The 17935-nt window shown below is 33.8% G+C and overlaps 1 pseudogene; it reads right to left on the bottom strand.

Moving 5' to 3' along the window:
- Window positions 1-9022: 9022 nt before the first annotated feature.
- LOC124961211 (polyprenol reductase-like) lies at window positions 9023-17706 on the bottom strand (annotated as a pseudogene).
- Window positions 17707-17935: the final 229 nt, after the last annotated feature.

Raw genomic sequence — 17935 nt, 5'->3', positions numbered from 1 at the left:
TTTTATAACCCTCACAAGACATCTTATTATCAGCCACTCATATTTACTCTATTTCTTTAACCCACAGTTAGTTTTTTTCCCCAACCTCCCTTTCTGTGGATCTGGCCACATGGGTGGGTTTTAGTAAGTCAATTTAAACATACTGAAATGTAATGCTTCCAAGTTTGGACTAGAAACATTTCCTTATATTCTACTTGTTCTAAATGGGGAAGGATGTTGCCTCCTGAAAAGCAAATGGTAATAGTCAAACACATATTTGATTGTCATACAGAGGTGTGAGCTACTTGCACCCAGTATTCAGAGGTCAGTTATGCTGCTGCACACTCCAAAACAAATATAAATTTTCCCACAATAAGCAATAGTCTAATCCAAAAGCATCTGATAGTGCTGAGGTTGAGAATCCTGGTTCTATCCAGTTTTCCCTCTGCTACCTATACATTTGGTTTTAGAATAACGTACAACTAGAGATCTGCTGTACAAAATAGTGAATATTGTATAGTAATGTTTTAATCCAGACATAGAATATAGGCTATATCCCAAAAACTGACATGTGAGATGCTGTAGGAATGTTCACAGGTGAAATAATTATGTGAGTTGTACACTAATCAGTGGATTAATTAATTCAATTGATTAATAATTTGAATGGATTAATGGGTGGTAACTACAGGCAGATGGGGTGTGGATAGAGGAAGTAGGTCATTGGGGGCATACCTTTGGGGTATGGAGTTCTCTCTCTACTTCCTGGTTACCATGACATCAGCTGCTTTCCACTGCCATGCCCTTCTGCCATGTCCTTCTGCCACATCTTGGGCCTAGAATGATGGAATCAACTGAACATCAACTGAAACTCTGAAACCATAAGCCCAAATAAACTTTTTCTCCCTAAGTTGTTCTAGTCAGGTATTAGGGTTACGATTGCATAAAGCTGACTAATATGTCTAAAAATTTAGCAGGGTAAATCTTACAGAAAATGTTCTTGCCAAACCTAAAATACACATGCTTGCAAACATTAGCATAGGTGATCCTTGTGTTTATTATGTTGATTATGGTGATGGTATCATGGGTATATGTGTGCACCCAAACGAATGAAACCACATACAGAACATTAAATATATACAGTTATTTGTATATCAATTATACCTCAATAAAACTGCACAAAAGATATTTGTGAGCAAAAAGTAAACTATTATGATCATTATAGATGAAATACTATAGTAGAAACCTTAACTAAAAGAAAAATAATTTATTGAAATGCACATGAGTATCATGAGATAATTTGTCCCTAAAAGGTGAGTAGAAAAAGAATCTTAAAAGAAAAACAATTAAACACAATGCAAACTAACAATTTGATTTTATTTGTAATATTGATAATTTATTTTAAGGATATTGCTAGTGTTGTAATAAGAAGTGGGAGGAAATAAATACTAAAATTACTAAGGAAAGAGCAAGTAAAAAGAAGTCTAGAGTTTATTTTAGGAATATGTCAAAACCTTCAAAAGATGCAGAGATAACTTTGAATTTATATCCAGAAAACACTGATATAATATTTATCATATGAAGGCGTATTAAGAGCTGCATTTTCTAAACATAAAACAGTTTACTAGCCTCTGTAGTATATATCAACATGATAAAGTACTTCTCATCACTAAATATCACTGACAATTTAAAATGGGATGCTACATCCAACATGCTGTATATATTGTAGGGAATCAAAAAGGAGGATTTCCATTCTACAAGGAGATCACGAGGTCATTTTTAGGTAATGGAAGGAGCTTTTATGTATGTGTATGTGTGTGTGTGTGTGTGTGTGTGTGTGTGTGTATGTGTGTCTGTATGACCTCTATATTCTAAATGTTATTTTTAAAGTCACTTTTGTAATTATAAAATCTTATTCTAAAATAATGGTCTTAAAAAGATGTCACATCTTGCTGCTTAAAGTATGAACCCTCAAAAAAGTGCCGAAAACATTTTCTTTCATATTCAGCCTCTGATGTCTACTTTCTTTTGAAATGTTTACCTTTTGTTTAACTACTGACACATCTAATAACAGGTGTTGATATTAAATGATGAAGAAAAATGACTTAACTAATTGAAAATCAATACATAGAAGAAAAAGGTATATAAAGCCAAATACATGATATGGCCATATATGTAACATAGTCTCCTATGCTACATAATTCTGACCTCTTTCTGAGCCATAACATAATTATTATAAGTTCAGCAGATCATAAATCAAGACACAAGTACCAGTTGCTCAAGCAATAGACAATTAATTTTACTCATGAAATTAGAAATGTGGAAGTATGGGGTGATCCATTTTTGATCCTGGACTGAATATTAAAATAAATGACCAGAAAAGTTCACCAATTTTTAAAACTCATGGCTGATTCCAGAGTATAAACCCAGCATAGTGATCAATCTGTAGGTGGTAAAGAAGGGACCAGAGGGACAAGTTTCAGACAGGGAGAGACTGTACATTCACAAAAGCTTTGGTGGGAGCAAGTCCCAATGGCTTCTGCTGGCATTTCTTTGGTCAAAGCTAGGTTTCTTTACCACCTTTGACTGCAAGAGAAAAGAGGAATTAGAGATTTCTGGGTTTACCTATTGCCACATATAGCCTTCCTCAGGAAGAAAGACAGAATACAAATTAGGTGGACAAAGAGCTGAGTTGGCCATAGATATTTATCTCTTCCCTTCCCCAACAGTCTCTCTCTGTCCTTTCAGCATTTGTAATTGTTACTTTAGACTTTCGTTTAACCATTTATAATATTAGCTTTTTCCTCTACTTAAAATAAGAGGAAAAGTCAACATCTCTTAGTTTTCCTAGCACCAGTTTGTGGATTGAAGCTTTATCTCATAAGGCACAAAATAAATTTCATTTTAATGAATTCACTAATCTCTTCAAGGAGAATGTGCTGCATTTGGGAATAGGTCAGGATGAAAAATGGTTAATTTTATTTCATCAATGAGAGAAAAAGAGCAAGTGTTATGATAATACATTTGAAGACCTACACCTCTAAGGAATCCTGGTACTGCAAGTGAAGCTGAATGCTTATAGTAGTGAAAAGCATGGAGGTACCTTAGATCAGAATACAAAATCAAACTATGATAGAGAAGGAAAGAAGAGTTTAAAAAGAGGAAAGGAGGGGGTAGAGATCCAGAAGAAATGACAGAGAGATGGAAAAAATCATTGGAGTTATGAAAATGGAAATAATAAAGATTATGAGAGAGATTTCAATGGTGACTTCAAGAACACCTAATTATACAACTAAAGTTAGGAAGATCAGATACAAAGATAAACTTTATATAAAAAAATGTATAAGCTAATAATAAAATAAGTTAGAATGACTTAGTACCACAATTTAAAAGAGGAATAAAGAGGAAAGTGTTTATTGAGAAAAAAGCAAAGTATATGAGTTTATGAGTTTTATAAAATCATGGATATTTGAAGAATTACTTGTTTTCCTAATATTATCTAAATGTTTTGTTTTTATAATGCAAAGAATGAAATAGTCTCTGTGATATTAAATGTCGTTTATTTCCAACTTCTTGATATAAGCTAAAGGTAGATTTAAATTGGAAAAGAAACCAAAGCAAAGGAAGTGAATTACAAAAGTGATTGTTTTCAATATGTAAATCAGACAAGGGCATATTTATCCTTAGAACACATCTCCAGTCTTCAAAGCAAATAAAATTACATGAGACTTTGGTAAAAATTGGTTTCTTCATGATACACTGTCACTCCACCGAGCTAAGATGGGAATTATTTACAATCACCCAAGTGTATAGTATCACTTAGGCCTCTAATGCAGAACCCACACTAATGTAAATCAGATTAAACTATTCTGAACACAAATCACTTGAAGTTCCAGGAGATTCAGAAGAAGCCCTGTGCCCAATTACAGGGTAACACAGTGCTATCAGAGGCTGCTTGTTCCACTGGATGGTGATAAATGTATTAACAAAAAGTGTCTCACATTGGGGAAAAAGGTACACTCATACATTGCTGGTGGGGTTGCAAATTAGTGCAGTCACTCTGGAAAGCAGTGTGGAGATTCCTTAGAAAACTTGGAATGGAGCCACCATTTGACCTGACTATCCCACTCCTTGGCCTATACCCAAAGAACTTAAAATCAGCAACCTATAGTGATGCAGTCACATCAATGTTCATAGCTGCTCAATTCATAATAGCTAAATTGTGGACTCAACCTAGATGCCCTTCAATTGATGAATGGATAAATAAACTGTGGTATATATACACAATGGAATATTATTCAGCCATAAAGAAGAATAAAATTATGACATTTGCAGGCAAATGGATGAAGTTGGAGAATATCATGCTAAGTGAGATAAGCCAATCCCCAAAAACCAAAGGCAGAATGATCTCTCTGATAAGCAGATGATGACACATAATGGGGGGGTGGGAGGGAGGCAAGAATGAAGGAAGGATGGATTGTATAGAGGAAAAAGAGAGGTGGGAGGGGTGGGGAAGAAGGAAAAATAACAATGATACAAACATCATTACCCTATGTAATGTATGATTACACAAATGGTGCTACTCTACTTCATGTACAACCAGAGAAACAAGTTGTACCCCATTTGTTTACGATGAATCAAAATAAATAAATTATAAAAAAGTGTATCACATTAATCTCATATAATAACATCACTGATTTTACTTAAAATATAGTTTGAGTATGTTTTCTTCTCAATACATACATTCAACTCTCAACTCTGTTTTAGACACACACACACACACACACACACACACACACACACGTAGCCTACAATGCATAAAGAAGAAAATAAGAATGTCTTGGGCAATAATTCAATTCAGAACTCAAAAATTCTGTGTTAATCCAGAAATGACATATAGTTTAATTCTTCAGTATCCACATTCTCTGCAGAACTATTCACATCTCCTGATACAGGATGGAAAGAGGACTATGGTCTAGCTACTGCACAGTGTGAAGTACAAATTAGTGCAGAAAGTCAGAGATAACTGGAGTCAGAGGTAAGAACAGAATATGCAACGTCTTATATGCCATTTTAAACATTCTGTTGTCTCAAAGAGCTAGAGGAACCCACCAATTTTTTCTAAACTTTACTGAATCATTTATTTAATTCTCATACCCTTAAATATATAACACACATGTTATTTAATTACCATTGAAGGATTTTAGGTAGTTTCTATGGCCAAAATTTGGTTGTAATAATGTCATTCATCCTTGGTTGATGTTTTCTGAACTTATTGATGGTGGTTAAGAATCAATGAAGGAAGAACAAAAGAGAATACTTTTACAGTAGTCTTGATAAGGAACAGTTGTGGTAAGTCAAGGATGAGAGTGCTAAGAGATATCTAGAAGGCTCCTAGTGTTATAGAGAACATGCAGTTGTCAGACTGTGGTAATAGTTACTCTTTATGTCCACTATGAAGGAGGTGCTCCAAATTAGTCCTGTTTGGGACTTGTACAACTGCATTGGTATTGACTTATTATATTGGGCAGTATTGGTATAGGTTTGTTTCTTGAGATGTTGACTTTAAAATACCTTTGGGCATCTGAGTAGGGATGTGGAATGTGAAATCAGATACATGAGTCAGAAGACATCTGGGATGGAAGTTTAAAATGGAGTTAGTTGAGAAGATGACATCACCTAAGTGGGCTTAAGGATTTAAAAGAAAATAGCTTAAGGATTCAGCTGTGAGAAACCTCAGCATTAAATAACTACTTGGAAGAAGACAAGAATGAAGACTTAGAATGGGCATTCTAAGGAACAGCAGAAAAACAGAAGAGCTGGTTGGAGAGAAATAATTTTCAAAAAAGATTCAGATGGTCATCACCTACCAGAAGAGCCAGGGATGCATGAGCATGAAATGTGTTTATAATGTTTAGAAAAATAAAGTATCACTTGCCTTAGTGTGGAGAAGCCACTTTAAAGGAAGAGATGAAATAAATATAATTTATAACACCCAAGACTTGGCACTGACATATCCTAAGTAATATTTTTATTGAGGAAGACAAGGAGAAGAGAGAGAAAGGAATCTAAGAAAATGATATATGTTAAGAAGATGTGGTGGTTTTTACTAATAGGGAGATTTCAAACTTAAGAAATACTAGCAAGAATGATCCTGAAAGAGGAAGAAGTAAAAATAGCCAAGAAAGAAGTGAAAATGCACCATGTGATGATGCTGAAAAGGTAGGATGTAGGTAAGATCCAAAGCCCATGATGGAGGAATATTTATTTTCAGAGACCACCACCTATGTAAACAAACCACATCAAATTAAATATAAAACAAAATAAAAATACAATGGTATCCAGGTTCACATTGTATTACAAACATTTCAGATTTCCTTTATTCCAAGAACTATGTGAAATTTCTATTATGTGTTAACTTTTGTTATTACCATATTTCAATCTGTATTTTAACTAGAGCACATATACATTAGCAATATATCATAAGTTAAAATTTCTAATCCATCACATTATTTATTCTATATTAAAATTACAAACTTTAACTTGTGTAATTTATTATAATATAAATACTAACCATACATATATAAGGATATATAGTTTTTTAAAAGATAACCCATGTATTGAGTAAATCATTCACATAGTGCAGAAATCAAAACTGGTTATCAGGGGCTGGGGAGATAGCTCAGTCGGTAGAGTGCTTGCCTTACAAGCACAATGCCCTGGGTTCGATCCCCAGCACTGCAAAAAAAAAAAAAAAAAAAAACTGGTTATCAGTTTTAAACAACTATTTTGTACTAATTTACTCAGAACTCTTTTCTCATCTCTAAAATACAGAATATACATGTATTGAACTAATTTTTTTAGGTAACGTAATATGGGTTCATAATAATGCTCTTTATTACCTTTAGGAAATATTATAATAAACCCAGATAGAGCTTCTCTGGTTCAGAGTGTAACCCATGTGGCCAGGCCAGCAAGGCCCTGTACGTCCTTGATCTCTCTCTAATAAGCAGAAGGCTGGCTCTACATTTTACACAGGCATCATTTACAAAGCTACCCATAGTGAAAGGAGGGGTAACTACTGTAGATTTATCTTTCATTTGACAAGTTTGTGAACAGAAATAGAGGACCATGTGTAGGACACACAAACTACTGTGGAGCTCATCAGACATTCTGAATGCAACATCCCTTCTCTGATTTTCATTCTCTTCTTGGTGTTATCTGTCTTGCTCTATCCCTTATGCTCCCCTCCTTTCCAGCTTTGTTGCTCTGTTTCTCCTCATTTCTTCTTTCATAGAGTTTGATAAGTAAAAGTTTTAGCTGGAGAAATTATTCCTGCCCTATGGGAAGCTTGAGGAAAACAAATGCATGCAATAAATATATTGAGAAGATACCTAGTGAGGCATGCTTTTTTGGGGCGAGGAGCTGTGGATGAGTGAGTAAGGGTGATGGGAAGCAAGCCATTGTCTGTTTTAAGCAATTCTGTATCATTGTCATGGTTTCATTGAATGATGAGTTCTAAAAAATGTTCTTTGAGTTTTAGATATTTAGTTACATTGAAACTAAATCCACTTTAATGAAACCTAAGATATTCTTAATGAATTCATAGCAGAGGGCCTAGAATATATATTCAAACTCCCTGGATTTGAAATGTGTCTAAAGAACCCTGCATAAATTATTTAACTTGTGACTTGGTATTCACTAAGGTAGAATGAGGGTAACCACCTTACTCATACTAATATTGCTTACCTACATACTAATATTGCTTACAGTATGTAGTATGTAGTATAGTTAGTATGTAGTATGTTGTTACCATGATTAAGCAGAATACATTGAAGGGCATAGTCAACACTCAATGATACAACTACTACTCTTAGGCAAAACATGGATTCTCCATAGATAGCTATTACTACGAATAAAAATTACAATTCTCTCTTAAAAACATTTTATGTGCCTGGCACGCTGTATTATGTATACTTTTTAGTCTGTCTCTCTCTTTCTCTTTCCTCACCCCCCCATCTTTCCTTAACAAAGAATTTAGGCATATCTGATTGTAATGTAATTTTTCTGCAGTATTGAGGGTTGAAACTATACTAGATAAGTGCTCTCCATCTGAGTTATGTCTCCAGCCCTGTAATTTGTCTAATGTCTTAATATTATAATTTTCACTGAGTTAACACAACAGTAATTCTTACATCATAAATAACATTTTATATGATTCAGAAATCTTAATTGATGAAATTTAGACTTCAACAGAAATATATACAAAAATTAAATTAAGGCTGAAGATTTTTATCACATTAAAATAGGTAATAGTCTTTCATGTTACTGAATATTTTAAACCAGCAAAGGTGATTAAAATGAAACGAACTATTATTACTATGCCTGTCCTATAAGGCACTCGACTCATTTTTTTTAACTATTTTAAGATCTTCTTTAATGTATCAGTTCATTTTGAGGTGCATGATCTGTCAATGGTTCTGGAGTTTCCAGATTTCTTTGGTTATGCAAATATTTACAGTTTCCTTAAATGGAGTATCCATTAAGTCCACATGAAAATATCAAAAATATCTGCAAAGGTTTAAATAAAACAGGAAATCTAGCAATAACTACTTACTGAGTTAAATATATAATATAGAAGACAGTTTTACGGAGACAAAGTCATACCTGCTCACTGTAAGCAATATTAGTATGTAGGATGAGCTAGAAGTTGGAGACTAATTAAAAACAAAGGCTACTTGCAACATACTTTGATAGTCAGTAGTGAATCCAGAGAATGCTGTTCTGAGGTAGTTCAGTATCATTTCCTTACTTTGATGACAGCCTAGAAAGAAAGTTTAAGGCTATTCAACTATGCCAATAGGAAAGTCAAGAATCTTCACCTCTGAGCTATTTCTGAATCCTACTTGTGAAGAATTTGCAATTCTTGGTGGTGCTCTCCCCTTAGATGCACAGAATTATTTTCATTTACGCAAAACAGTACTGATCCTGCCCTTACAAGCACAGCACATTCCCGCCCCTCTTTTCTTACTTTTTAAAAATGTATTTATTTTTCCACTGCTGAGGATAACTCCACTGGCACCTGGTTCAGCACCATCAGGCCGACCAGGACATAGTAGACAAGTCCAAAACAATACTACACAATGTGAATCACGGCGTTGGAGAAGACACTGATGTAGAAGCACTCAAAGAGTCTTCTTCCACAAGCTGTGCAGCCACAGGAACACAAGCACGAAGAAGGCAGACAGTGCCAGGGGACTCCCTTGGAACTGTGCTGCCCCAAGAATTCTGAGCAAATCGTGATGCTACTGTGGAAAAGGCACTCCCAGGAAGAGAGATAGTGTAAGGAACTTAAAGCAGGAAGCCAGTCCACAGTACGGAGGTGAGGCAGAGAGAGAAAAATACCTCTGGGGGGCATCAGAGGCCTGGCAGGCCGCAGGGCGCCGGCGCCCCCAGCTTGGTTTTCCATAGCGAATCAGGTCCAGGAAAAGCGCGCAGCCTGGGAACCTGCGGGATGGCAGGAGCCGCAGCAGCAGGGTCAGCAGGAAGGTGGTGGCCAGCTCCAGCCACAGCGTGCACAGCAGGTTCAGCAATGAGGCTTAGGACCTGGCCCAGGGAGCCAGGGACCGCGCCGCCGCCACCCCCGCCCCCAAGCAGCAGCCAGTCCGCAGAGTGCTGGCCCCAGCCGGCCGGACATCGGTGATGCTGCGCGGGATGGTACTGGACTCATTTTAAGGGTAAGTAATTTTATTTGCTTTAAAGAACGTAGATAATTTTATATTATTTATAATAGCTTATGACGACCTAAAGGATGCTTAAATTTGTGATAAACAATATGTAGAAATTGAAAACAGTAAACTCCAGAAATAATGATGAATGGATCCAAGTCGTAAGTATTTTCTTATAATCCGTGGCTAAAAATATTTTTCTTCAGTACAGTGATAACTTGCCTCAGCTGTAAAATAGAAAGATTAACACGTTAATTACTTGAAGCATTCTGTGTGAAATTTTGGTGCCTAACATATAATGTTTGGATGAAAATTATCTGAACTTTGTATGACCCTCTGAGAAATATTAATATTTTGTTACTTTTCTTATTTTATCTTTTAACTGGTTCTCATAATTTAAACTTTCTACAATATTTTATTTAGGTCATCTCCAACCATTTTTTATTGCTCATTTGAAATGAGTATCATTTTCATCTACATTTAGAATTTCTCTATGTTCACAGAGTACAAATCTGAACTTGGGTACAAATAATTTTAGAATTGTTAATATAATTATGAATTTGTTGTCATTTATTGATGGAAGGAGAGTTCAAATTATTAAAATTTAGAACAAAATCAAGTTTTTGTAGTTGTTGTTTTCCCCAACCTTGCAGTTTTAAAATGTGTGTTCTCACTGTTGGGGAAGAGTGACTATCTAGTTTTAATTATACCAATATTGGCAGCAATTAGGGTTGATTTTCCTTCTCTGCCCAGCAAGCCACTTGCATTACTTCCCAATGAAAAGATACAGAAGCCTGTGCCAGAATCACATCTTTAGGGAATGAAATGACTAACAACAAATTTCATCAAAACTTTTGTAAGGCTTACTACTAATTGGAAACATTCAAGTAACCTATTTATATCCTGGCTTGGTGCCAGTGGTTTACAAATGATACATTAGTGTAGATCAAGTGATTTTAGTTGTTTTTCCCCTCTCTCACAGTTTATTTTTTAACAAAAGGTAAGTCAACATATCTCATTTCTTCTTGCAAAGATGCTCATACCTGCCCTCACTTTATTTCATGTGTCTCCCTGGTCACATCTTCCTCTGGTCTGAAAGCACATGTCTGTTACCTTTGTCTACATATTTCCTTCACATGACATGTTTGAAGGAACTCCACTCCATTTCCTTGCTCTGAACTTATCTTTTCTTCAATTAATCCTTGGTTTCTTCTGCCTTCATTGCATAAGGTTCTGGTTTTCTGGAGTACAAATAATGGTTTCTTTCTTGGTGACAATGGCAAGACATGGTTTAGCATTTCTCCTTTTTATTTTTATTAATTGAGCTGTAATATTTGTACATCTTTATGGCATACATTAGGGTTAACTGATATGTGTACACTATGTACAATAATCAAATCAAGTTAATAAGTGCTTCCATCTCTTCATCATTTTTACTTGTGTATTTTGAATCTGTATTCCTTTAGTTTTTTGGAAATAGAGATTGTTTTTCTCAATAGGTACCCTATGGTGCTATAGAAAAACAGTGAGTTCATCTTCAATGTATTTAATTTCTTTCTACCCCCAACCCCCACCATTTTCAGTCTCTGGTAAGCAGTGTTCTATTCTGTTCTCTACAAGACTATCTTTTCAGCATCTCTTAAATATCTCAGTTCAAATATTTAAAAGACAACATCTAATTCGATAAAGCAAAGAAATGAGGTATGAAGACATTTCCAAAGTATGTTGGTGTAAGGAGTCGTGGGCTCCCTGGGAACCCTCCAGCTGTTACCTACAACCTTGAACATCTTGAATTCCTTGGCACTTTTCCATTTTTTTTTCCTAATTTTTACTCAGGATCAAATGAAAGAAACTCATGAGTGAAAACAAACAAAAAGTACTATGGTATACTCTCTACTTAATTATGAACTATTATTCTTATTGAATATCATTTTATTTTAAATGTTTATATCTTATTTGTATAAATAGATAGAACTTACTAACACTAGTAATCTGGTTTAGGAAAAGCAGTCAGGGGAGGCAGCACACCATTGCAATAATGATTCTAGAACTACAACTTCTAGCAGTGTCCTTGCACTAAACAGCAGAGTCATCGAAATCTATATCTTGATTCCTTAATCTGTAAATTGAGGAAAGGGGCTACATGGTTTCTAATAATTATTTAAAGTTCCCAAAAACTATGCAAGGAGCAAAATATGTAAATATGTCTCAAATAATTTTAAGACTCCAAAATTTACTATTGAATATTTTGATAATGACATACAAGATTTCCTAAAACTTATTTTGTGCACACACATAAAAATATGTTTATCTGGAAATTTTCTAAAAATTCTACAAATGGGAACACTAAATACAATAATGCCTGGTAAAATGTTTAAGGACTTTAAAAGAGGGATAAACACTGTTAATGAGGTTCTTGCACTTAATCCAGATAGTGAAAAGACAAACAAGAGAAAAATCAATTTCTTTCAAGATATTCACTTGCCTGCAGCTAATTCTTTTGTTAGGAATTAGATTAAGTGGTGAAGGACTCTGGTTGTAGCCCTGAAGTGATCATGTATCCTCATTGACAGTACCATCTCATTAACTTTCTATTTGTACAAACAAGGTTTCTTTGCTTCATCTAATTGAACATTACAAGTACCAGTCTCTACTGAGAAGAACTCCAAATCTAATACAAGGTGTGCAGAGATGCAATTGCAAAGAATTTAGAATATAGCCTAATTCAGACTCCTCAATTGCTTAATGTAAAGTAATGGAACTTTGAGCCAGTTGTTTTTGTTTGCATGTTTGTTTTTCCACTGGGAAAAGCAAAGTGCAGTCCATCAATGAATTTTAAATGGTTATTACTACATCAATATAAATTTTAATTTTTAGGAAACTAGTGCAATAATTAATGTTACTGAAAACTCCACATTTTAAAATATCAAATGAAAACATTCTATTCAAATTCATGAATAAGTGAGGTCAAAATATATTTAAAAATCAAAGCAATTAATAAAACAGCTAGGTAACATAGAAAGCAGTATTGAGAACTCCTGTGGTTTGAATCTGGAATATTCACCAAGGACTCATGTGTTGATGGCTTGTTTCCCAATGCAGCAATGTTCAAGAGTAGTGATTTGAGGAAATGGTGAGGTCATAGGAGTTCTGACTTCATCAGTGGATTAATCTCCTGCGATATACATATTTAAGTGAATTATTGGGAGATAATGGAAACTGTAGGCATCAGAGCTTTGTGGGAAAGAGCCGGTCCTTGGATGCATTCCTGTGGGGACCATATCTTGTCCCTAGCTCCTTCTTGTCCTTCTACTTCTTTGTCGGTATGAGTTAAGCAGCTCTGTTCCACTGTGACCTTTCCATCATGATGCTCTGCCTTACCACAGGCCCATAGCAATGAAACCAGCCAGTCATGGACTGAAGGCTCTGAAACAGTGAGTCACAAGAAATCTTCCCACCTTTCAGTTGTTTTTTGCAGGTATCCATCAAGTAACAAAAACTAACAGAGAGGCTGAGGTTGTATCTCAGTGGTATATCACTTGCCAAGCGTGTGTGAGGCATTGGATTTGATCTTTAGCCCCACATAAAAATAAATAAATAAAAGAAAGTTGTCTATCTAAAACTAAAAAAATATTAAAAATAAAAATAACACAGAAAAACACTTAGCTGCAGCATTTTTGGATTTTTTCCTAGTATTTAGCATGATATTACCCATGCAAAGATTATCTTAGAATTTCTAGTATCTTGGCAGATGGAACTAAGACAAAATAGGACTATATATATTATGGCTAATATGTGAATTTCTAACAGGCTGATGAGAGAGAATTAAAAGTAATAATTAGTGCCATTTAGGTATCAATCCAAAATCAGACTGAAGTTTTAATGTAGCAAGGAGTATAAATTCTTGTCCTTTTATAATCCTGTTCTGTAATTTAACTGCCAATGCATAATAATGATTGAGTCTATGCCAAACTTTGCACTTTCAGAGTAATCCTAAAGTACAGCAATTTTACGCAATACATTTTAACTGTATTTTTGGTTTGTAGCCTGTGTCTTTTCACATAAATATGAGCTATCTTTATTCATCCAGTTTAGGTGTCAGTTTTTGAAAAATTATTTTCAAAGCTCTGTATACTTTTCAATTCTTTTGAAAAATTTATGTACTATTACAATTGCACTAGTTCTACCTCACCCATGGTTTTACTTTCTGCAGTTTTTGGTACTTGTAGTCAACTATGATCCATAATATTAAATGGAAACTGCATAAATAAGTAAATTCATACATTTAAATAGCTTTTATTACTAAATATAATTGTTCTATATTATTATTATTGTCTTTAATCTTGTAGTGTGCCAAATTTGTAAATTATTATATGTAAATATATAGAGAATAGTTATATATTACATATGTATATATGTATATATTTATGTTCATATACATGAAGATTGTCTTTATGGTTTAGTAATATCTGCAACTTTAATCTTTAGGGAATATCATGGACACATACCCTTCAAATAAGATGAACACAGTTAACTCCAATGCAATTTTGTTTTAATATTTCCACTCAATTAGATCTTGGTCAGCAATATGTGCCTGTAAAAACATTATTGGAATGTATGATAAAATTTCAATATTGATTATGATTTGAGGTACTTTATTATGTTATTTCCTGATTTTCATAATTTCATGGCTTTTCTGTAGAACAATAGATGTATATTGAGAAATTCACTGACATATCTAAGGATAAAAGTGATATCTTCAACTTATATTTTTGTTCTTAAAAAATCTGCCTATGCTTATAGACACACATATATATATACCTGTATATAAGGTCTGGTAGACATACATAGGTAATTTTGTGCAGGTAAACACATGAGAGAAAAAGAATGCAATAAAACAAGCTGCACAGAATTTTTGCATTTGGTAGAAATACTCTTAAGTGATAAAGTGTGTACTTTTTTGTTACATCAAGCAATGTTTGATATTTTTGAAATTTTGAAAAATCACATGCACATGCAAATAACATACAATTTTTATATTTTTTATTTTTTAGTTGTAGGTAGACACAATACCTTTTATTTTATTTTTATGTGATGCTGAAGATAGAACCCAGGGTCTCAGATGTGCTAGGTGAGCACTCTATCACTTGTCCACACCTCAGTCCCATAACATATGCTTTTATATACTCATTCAGAGATTCAGATAATATATACAAAGAGTTACCAAAACCAAGTAGAAGTGTTCTCAAGTTTCAAATTCATATCATTAACATCACACAATGTTTACACTATCATGGAATTATCTAATTTGCTAAGGGTTGTTCATAAATCACTGTGAGTCAGGTATTTTATCTCTTAATCATATGTACTAACACAAGTTATGGGATGTAGGAAATTTCTGTAAGCTAATAAACAACAGGAACAGATTTGAAAGAAATCATGGGTTTCCAAATTGTTTTTTTTTCTCTTCTGTTTTCCCATGTGTGAAACTATCAAACTTCCTCTTCAAAAAGTACAATTAAAATCTGACTGAGTTGTTCCATTCTACAGACAGAAAACAAATCTATTTCACAACACAGAGCAAATTAAACAGATTTAGATCTTTGATTAAATTCATCATACCATTTTTTATTCTTGCTGATGTTTTAATTTCAGGACATAATGTGAAAATTGTGCCACTGGGTAATAAACAGAGAAATAAATACACTTGCTACCCCAGTTAATGATTTTATTGATATAAATGATTTTGAAGTGTTGAATCCCCCAAAATCAGATACATCACTAGCAGAAGGTTTCACTTTGGAGAAAATAATTACAAGATGGAAGACAATTTTCTCCTATGAAATGTACCTGATTTATGGAGAAATGTAGTTCTTACTTTTGCTACATTACAAGAATTTTTGGTTTAACTCTGATTCTGACTCATTCAGCACATTTTGACAGGACAAGGAAGGAGTTTTATTAAGGGGCTGGGTAATAAAGATTCAATAGAACTCTTGAGACATGATGAATTTTTTTCCTTATGTGGGAGGATGCATTCTGAGATTATCCCATTTGCTGCATTTGTATTACTGCCAAGACAATAAACCAAAATGAAAACTTTGTAAGGATTGCTTTATTATTTCCAGGATAGGCACAGATTTTTTATGCTATAGCTGATTTCTTCCCATACTCTCTATTAGACTTATAAATACCATTTAATTTAAATAGACCCCTAAAATATATCAGTTTTTTACCTGCAAAGTGCAGAGAAGCATGTCCACCATTTGACAATGAAATAGACTAAAATGACAATAGCAGGATGTGAATATGGATAGTTCATTTGTTCTGTCAGTGATTAAAAACACCTAATTCAGGAACATAAATCTAGAGCAGTGAAAATAAACTAAAATATTTAGTAAGGGCTCTTTTACTCTTCAATAAACCATGGGTAACAGTAAACTGTGAAGAAAGATGCCTACTTTCTGGGGTCCCCTGTACTAATGTAATTTTTATAAGGCCAAGACTGTGTTCTTAAATTTTTTTGTCTAACATTTTTTATAAACTTTATTTGGGTATATATGTAAAAAAAAAAAAAACTGAAAAGTTAGTTTGAGCTATTAGTGCTTTAAACCCAACATGGAGAAAAAATACAGAATGTGCAACTTTTTAGAAAAAAATTTAAATTTGCATTTTAAAAGTGATGAAACACTCATGGAAACAAGTTAGTAAGGGCTTTCTAAACAAGAGATTTGGGGAATTGCCTGAATGGTTTTCATATTGTTAATAGTTGTAAGATTTTATTTTATAAATTATGAAGCTATATGTTTCTACTTACATTAAAAAATATGATCATTATCTTCCATGTAGCTTAGATCTTGAATTAAAGAAATTAAACAAAATAGAATAAATAAAAATGTGATATTTTCTTTGGAAACATTTATTAGAATTTTTTAACCATTCATAATATTCTCACAGAATATTAACAAGGAAGGTAAAAAAATTTGTATTATCCTTTTATTAAATGAGAAAAAAAGTAACTGGGAACACAGATATTATACAGTGTTTCCAGATTTTTATTTTATTCTTTGGTTGAAAACACACCATGAAAGCCATGGAGAAAAGATTATGGAAAATCAGAAGCACTCCCACTCAAGCTATAGGTCATGAACTAGGGACTGGAGTTTTAAGTACCTTCCTTTCAGTGTCTCATTTCCCTTCTTTGAATAGGAAGTTTCTGTAAATGATTTCTATTGTGCTTTACAACTCAGGTTCTGTTATTCTCTGAAATTTTACAAACTTTGGAGTTTTTGGAAAGTAATGCATCACTTTTGAATCTCCAATGAGTTTACCATTATTTTCATACCTAAACAACCTAGCCTTCCATTAGCTCACATTCATGTTGCTATTTGCCTCCCTTTGAAGCTCTTGTTCTTCTCAAGTATGGTGCTGAATGAACTAAATTACCATTTCTATTCTGGATGACTAATGATGGCAGCTAAGATAAAGTTAAGTCTTTTGGAAGGCACATTAAATTCCAAGCATATATCAAGCCTACTGTGGACTAAAATATCTATGTGTAAATGCTTGAATATACATAAGACCTGTCTCTTCACATGGCTTATGAATTTCAACTGGTCATATAATGCTCTCTAGTGATTATTCAATATACCCAGGTAGTCTCTTTCTCACTTTGACAACTGCTTCACACTGTCTTCATTCTTCTGAAATCATCACTTCCTCATTCTTCATTGTAATCCTGGCAGATGACTTCATTGACTATTGTAGAAATTCAATCAGAACAGATCAACCTATCTACCACTTATCAGCATCTGAATTCCTACACTTCATTTTCTTATTATCATAGGAGAACTTCATGAGCTTTCTTCTGAGGCCAATCCCTTCACATTCATTCAAATAGATATTCTCAAATAGTCAAGGGCATTATACCAAAAACTCACCTCTTCCCCAAGTAAGTTATACCTTTCTGCTCAATGATTCTGTTGGCTTCTTTACATGTCATTATTACTCTGTTTAAAAAGATAAAATCAATAAGATTAAAGAAATCTTTCTTTCCCTATGATCTGCCACTATATTTTCTTCCAGTTTGGTAGTAAAAGTCTTAAAAATCAGAGTTGTTTATACATACACTTTTAACTCTTATCCTTTCACTTGTTAAAACCATTTTTAAACAGCTTGCTTTCTTCAACTCCTTTAATTAACTGCTCCTTTGACTATATCATAGATCCTAC

The sequence above is a fragment of the Sciurus carolinensis genome, chromosome 12 (assembly GCF_902686445.1).
Source record: "Sciurus carolinensis chromosome 12, mSciCar1.2, whole genome shotgun sequence".
Taxonomy (NCBI): domain Eukaryota; kingdom Metazoa; phylum Chordata; class Mammalia; order Rodentia; family Sciuridae; genus Sciurus; species Sciurus carolinensis.
The sequence above is the reverse complement of the archived record's forward strand: the minus strand, read 5'-3'. Positions and strand labels throughout refer to the sequence as shown.